Here is a 7,100-nt window from a genome sequence, read left to right on the forward strand (position 1 = left end):
AGCGTACAAATCATATTCATTCAGCCACTTCTTTCTGCTTCCCTGCCCACCTCTGCTTCCACTGTAACCCTCCTGTCCCAGTGCTGATCTCTGCAGATGACAAGGCTCTGTGCTTTCAGTGCCTGGGGGACTCCTGGCCTCCTCAGTCCCAAGAGCTCCATTGAATTCCCCTCTCCCTGCCCTTCACTCTGTCCCACTGTGACACTAGCAGTACAATCAGCCTCCATCTGGGGCTGAAGCTCCAACAGCCTCTTTGGAAGCTGACAGGGAACGTGTCTTTTACCACACAAGAGAAGAGTGGCCCCCCAAAGATTCACGGACAACACATCATCTCTTAGCAGCTTATTAAAAGCCAAAAGACAGGTGGACTCCGAGTGCCTGCCAGCTCTGCTACTGACTGCTCTGCCTGAAGAGGCAAAAGAACAACCTGGCAACAAAGGCACCAAGATCCCTGTCTTCAAACAGCAACTCCACGTCCCCAGCGTGTCTCTGAAATGCTCCCGGGTAAGCACAGCCAAGAAGCTCACGGGGACAAACCACCTCAAAGAGCTTGTGTTGTCAGATCAAGACTTTTGGTGCCTGTGGGTACTTGGCACGTCTGTGGAGGGGGACAGGTGTCCCCAGACCACAGCGTCCCCTACGTATCCACCAAGGCTGAGCACAGTGCCTTTGACATGCTCCCTCCTCTGCAGACAGGGAACCTTCCTGCTCCAGGCTGGCCCCTATCAGAATCCCAGCAAGCTGGGGCCTAAACATGGCAGCTCAAAGCCCATTTTCCAGCTGTCACTGGCTGAGGGGAATGGCTAGGTCTGGCAGGACTGCAGCACTCAGCATTCTCAGCCACCAACAGCAAGAGCTGGCTGCTCAGAAACTTGCAGCTCTGCCTCGCACTAAAGACAGCACCCTCCAGAAGTGGCACTTACTGTCTGGGAAAGTTCCGGCTGTGGTGTGACCACAGCTGGAGCCTTTTGGTCATTTGGCTCCTCTTCGGCTTCTTGTCCAGGAGCAGAGGAAGCCGGAGGAGAGTCTGCTCTTGGTTCTGGGATCTGTGGACAGACAGGAGCGTGAGACACAGGCCATGACCCATCATTTAGAACCTTCTTTCTCTTCAGCTCTAGAACCAGCTCTACTAAGCACAAATCATCAACTTGGAGAGCAAGGGGATTCTAAGTCACTCTGACTAAATTCTAATGGGCTGATTCAACTGGACACTGCAAATTGCTCCAAATTACATATTCCCCCCTGACTACTATCAGGAAGCACCATTCTCTCTGCAAAGCTGATCTTTTAGTTCTTTTAAAGCTCTGGAATGGAAAATTAGGAAATAGGCAGTGATGCCTTTGCTCTTGCTGCAGCAGACATGGAAATGGATTTTCTTGCAGCCTACTCAGCTGGCCCTCTACACTCTACTGCCACAGGCCAAGCTCACAGCTTGCTGCACAATTTTAAACACCAGGAACATCAAATGTTCTTTCCTTACTCACCTCAGGATCAGCACCTCTGAATACCCGGCTCAGGTGACCTGCAGTAGGCAAGGGAAAATGAAGCAGATGCTTTGAGAAAACTGGAGACAACCATTTTTAGAAGACCTTCCAAGAAGGCCTCCCAGTCTACATTTTCAAAGTTGTCCTGCTCGACCCAGCAATGGAGGAATTGGCAAACTCTGCTGCCACAGACTCTCCCACGGAGGGAACGCAACTCCTGCAGGTTCCCTTGCAAATGCTGCCCGCACGGCCCTGGCTACACACACCCCCTTTTGAGCTGAACATGTTGACAGGAGCTTTACCCAAGCGGCATCCCAATGGCCTTTCTGTTTCCAAATCAACTCAGTCACTTAAGAAAGAGCAGGAAGACACAAAAACCAGGTTAGGTGACACCCAGGGAAAACCTCGACTTACCTGCCAGGTGAGTCAGGAAATAGCAGGAATAAGTAACTCCATAAACAGTGAAAACTGCAGCGGCGAGTTGCCCAATCATTGTGGCAACTGCTGTGCAAGTTTGCAGACTGCGCTCTAACGCTAGCTAAAAGGAGTCTCCTGTCAGTCAGCAGCTGCCCACTGACAAAAGCCTCAAGCACAGGACCAAGTTCCTGCACTGAGCAAGCTCAAGAGCTGCTCTGACACCCCTGAGGCCTTCCGTGCACCAAGGCAACCTTGCGATGTCACCACGACCACGTGGCAACCGTGCCCTGACATCACAAAGCAAAGCCCTGTGACGGTCTGTGAATCGATAGAGACGGATAGAGTGATATTTGTGTAGGCCTAGGCTGCATTTTTACCTCTTTCCCCCCTCAGCTGCCTGTTTCAGCTCTTGTTTCTCCCCCTGTGCCCCCTGTGTCCCCTGTTGCTGTGCTGGGTCCGAGCTGGCGGCCAGGCCGGGCGGAGCAGCAGTTCCAGCCTCGGCTGTCCCTGGAGCGCTGGGAGCTGCCGGTGGCCCCAGGCACTGTCCCCTGAGCCAGTGACATCTGCTGTCCTTGTCCAGGGGTGCTGCTCTGCAGGGGAGGAAGCAAGAACAGAGTGAAAGGCTTTGAAGATGGGGTGGCAGGAATCCCTCTGCTTAGATTACTGTTTAAAGATAAATGGACTGTAGCATAGAGAGGAATAATTACATGGATATTTATATATGCAAGTTACTATTTGTATAGGAATATTTCTGTATGTATCTTGGTATATTTATAAATGTATGCTACATATATATGTGTCTGTATATATGCATACATCTTTGTAATAACATATGTATATATGGATGTAAGTATATGTATATGTATATGTAAGTATGCTGTTCTATGTGTGTTTTAATTCTATTTCCTATGAATACAGTTGTGTAGGTATTTCTGTTTATGCAGTTGGAGTTATATGGCTCTTTAATTAGGTATATTGGTATTCCTAGAAGTAAATATATCTAGTTTTCTATTTACATCTGTGTATTGACTTCTGTATTTTGAGGTGGGTGTATCTGGGTGTATCTTTCTATTTAAACATGTTTGGAGATGTATAGTTGTGTCATTGTATCGATTGAGATCTTTGTAGACGACTGTTTAGATAGAAATACTGATATTTTTGTATTCCTAGATGGGCTTTAGGCTTGCAGTAATACGTAATAAATTAAGTTGCTAAACACCTAATTGATCTTTGTGTCTAGTGACTTGTTGTCGATGTTGGCAATAAATTAAGTTTTCTTAACTGAAGTGGATATTTCTATATTTTTACATAGCATTGTTGTAAAAATCTAATAAATTCCTTTTTTTAAGACTCAAATTGACATCGGCATAGTTCTGTATTGTCAGCGCAGGTGTAGCAATTTGTAATAAATTACATTTTCCATGTGAAATCAATTCTGGTGTATTTGTTGATCAGCAGCGCAGCTGTAGGAATCTGCAAGAAATTACAATTGTCAACTGCGATGGGTGTTTTGTGATTTGTGCCGTCCAGAGCAATGAGCAGTTTTATATACTGGAGGATTTTGGCCATGGAAATCTCCATCCATGCCCAGCACATGCCCCACTTGCACTCAGGCTGGGCAAGGCAGGTGCAGATTTGGGATGGCAGCAGAGCCACACCTTGGCTGAGAACTCGCTCCAAAGGCCGCTGAGAAAACTCCGGGATTCCACGAAGCATCCAGCTCCAACCAGAGCCACCCAGGGAGGACAAATCCACCCGCCATGCCATGGGCAGCTCTTCAGGAAGTGCTCCAAGTGTCCCTCTGAAGGTCATCCTGGAGCCCAGGAGCCAACAGGGATCCTGAGCCAGCTCCGCTGCCTTTGGCAGCACTTTGCAAACGAGCTGCAGCAAGGGGGAGGCCGCAGGGCTGTGAGTGCTGCAGGCCGGCGATGAAGGAAGGGCCATGGACACCTGTGCTGACATGCTCCAGAATCCACAAGGATTCTGGGGGAGAAATGGCAAGCAACAAGTTCCCACAGCCACGACAGTGATGGAAGCCCTTGCTGTGAAGTTCCCTGGAGGAACTCCCAGGGGAGTTGCTGCTGTAAGAACTAGTACCAGAAGGCACAAATGTAGTAACACTAGGAGATGGCCTCTAGGACCCACAGGCAATAGCTTAGGGAAAGATCAACTCTATATTTGATATATTCTATTGATTATGGCATATCAAAATATAGAATATGCAGCATTATATTTGATAAATTGCATCTATGATACATATAAATATGTACCATTGAGTGCAGTTTCATAAATATTTTCATTTCATATAGATCTGATATATTCTTCCCACTTGGGGGAGTGAAGATGTACTGCTGTTGAGAACCTTCTGCCCACACAGCAGTCAGGCCACAGGGCTGTGCGTGCACACCCACCCACCGTCCTTGTTCTTCTCGGCATCTTGGGGCTGCTGTTGGCACAGAACTGGGATGAATTGAACTCGACACACCTGTCCATGTCCAGCCTGTCATCAACGCTGATGTGGCAGGGCACAACACAGAGCTCTCAAATCACTCACATTATCATACATGCTTTCATTCCTGCTGGGGAATGGGGAACTTAGAAACACCAAAGACACAGAAAAGAGGTGGAAAAAGTTGGGATCTTTGGTACACTGCTGGTACCCTCATGTAGGAACATTTGTTGGGTTTTTTAAGGTGATAACTTTCCAAAAACTAGCAAAGCTGCTCAGCATCGGTCACCCAGTTGTGAATGGTTTTCTTGGCTTGGCAAAACTGCAGTGTTAACTGCGGACTCCGTCCTTGGTTCAAACCACCTGCCCTGACCTGCAGACAAAAGCACCAGCACCAGCAGAAGCTACATCAGCCACTTTTCTCAAAAAGCTCTCTTCAATATGCCAGAGGAAAGGAAAACATGTCAGACAGTGTGGACTAATGACAAGACTCTGAGCAACAGTTAAAAAGCAAAGGGCCGCAGCTTCTCTGGGACACTCCTCGTGCTCCAAGGCAGCCAGGCCGCCCTGGCTGCCCGGGACCCTGCGCTCCACGGGCTCTGCAGAGCTGCACAGCGGGGAGGCAGCCTCGGGCACCTCAGGCCCTGGGCACCAGTGGCCTTCTTGGTCTGGACGGCTGCCTCTGGGCAAATGCAGCCTGCTGGCCCTCTGCTCTTGGCCCTAGCCCAGCCTTGCAGGGCTAATCCTGCTCCCGCTCTGAAACGTGCTCAAGAGGGACTCATTTGTTTCCAGCTTTCCAGGGCATTGATTTGCACCACAAAATACTGAAGGACTAAGGCCTGAACAACAGGCCCTGAGCTAAATCTGCCCTCTGGATGACCCTTCCAACCAAACTTTCAATGGATCTGCTCCTTAACCAAGTGTTACTATCATTAGGATCTATGCATTCATTCATTGGTGAAACACATCTTTACCTTTCAGCATGAAGAAACCAGACAAGGCCACATCTGGCCTTGGTTCCTCCTTGAGCCCTGGACAGGCTCAGGGAGAAAACCAAGAGGAGAAGGAAATCAGATCTCCTGCCCCAGAAGGTCTGTCAGATTGCTCGTTCACCACTGTCAAAGCTGGGCTACTCTCACAGTGCAGTCAGAAGCCTGGTGGCCAAGAAAGGGGGAGGCAGTGTAGGATTTCCTAGTTCCTCGCAGTGACTTTCCCGAGCTTTGCTGGGACAGCTTTCCCCACCTGATGAGTGGATCTGGATGAAGGATAAAGTAAAAAGGGTGTCTGCTGATGTATCTTTCTTAACCACTAGAGGCAACCTTTTGTACCAGTGATAAGGTGCATTGCTTACCACCTTCTTTTCTGATTTGTCTTTGCACTCCTGCATGATAGTAAATGACACTGTTGCTTCAGCTGGTGTCTGTGTCTGTGTCTGTGACTCTCCCTGTTGCAGACAGGTAAAAAATGTTATTAAAGAAAGGTCTTATGGAATATGGATGAGGCCATGCTACTTTAGCTAAGCAGCGAGCAATAGCTTGCAAGTTCCCAGTTGAAAACTGTTTAGAGAAAGAGAAGTTTGTTCACACAACTGCCTATTCTTAGGGAGAAAAACAAGTGCATCTGCATAAATATTAGCTCTGTTCCATCAGAACCCACCAAGGAAAAATGGAAACAACCTGAAACTTAGCATATACACACAAATGACCTTCTGACCAATAAATGAGGCAGTAAGGAAACTACCCGCCAACGGGTGTGGTGCATGAGGTCCCTGAAAACTGGACAAAAGAAGCGATGTGAATAAAGAATTGGCTTTATCTGCATGAAGGATATGGAGTCTCGGCTGATTCATTACAACATCTCCCCACCACCAAAACAAACACACAGCCAGTTGAGCACAAGACCTGCCTCCCTGCCAGCCCATTTCTTGGAAAACACCCGATTGCCATCTCTGCAAGTGCAATCCCCACTTTCCAACTACCTTTTCTGCAGCCAGGCGAGAAAAGTAGTCGCTCTCAGCTCCGGACACCTCCAGACACCAACTGCTTTCAGCAGTCACAAGCCTGAAATATCAACTTCCTTACTGAACCAGCCCACTGGGAGCTCACACAGGGAGGCCTTTTGTCCAAGGATACCCACACTAGAGCTCGAGGCTGGAGCAGTTTGAAATGCAACACCTCCAGAGTTTAAACCTCCCTTTATCAAATGAGAACATACCAACCTGCCCCAAAGGGAAAGGAAAGAGAAGCTCTTCTCCCACAACAGCAAGCTCTGTGCTTCCTTTGGTTCCAGTGGAGAGTGGAGGCCATGGGCTACTCCTCACTTTGGGAAGGAACCTTGGGAAATGGCCTGACCTGGGAGACCAGCAGAGGGAAGTTCCCCAAAAGGTATGGAAAAGGATCTCTGCAGGGAAAAAGAAAAAAAAAAGAAAAAAAAAAAAAAGAAAAAAAAAAAGAAAAAAAAAAAGAAAAAAAAAAAGGTTAATTGAAACTTTTCAAAAAGTTCTCAGACAGAAATTTCTGCCCCAACATGACAACCCCAAAGTCTCTGTGGTTTTTCAGGACACATCATTTTTGTCAGTCCCCCCAAGCACAATCAGCTCCCCAACAAGACTTCAAGACTAAAGGACAAACCTTCCCCCTTCACCTCTCCACACCAGCTCTAGGGAGTCTCTGTCCACTGCAAGATCTCCTTGGTCAGTCTGCATTGGCAGGAGCTGGCTGCAGGAGGCATTTGCATTGGAAATCTCCCCA

Source organism: Chamaea fasciata, unplaced genomic scaffold (assembly GCF_029207755.1).
Source record: "Chamaea fasciata isolate MVZ Bird 193981 ecotype frontalis unplaced genomic scaffold, bChaFas1.0.hap1 SCAF_271, whole genome shotgun sequence".
NCBI classification, from domain to species: domain Eukaryota; kingdom Metazoa; phylum Chordata; class Aves; order Passeriformes; family Sylviidae; genus Chamaea; species Chamaea fasciata.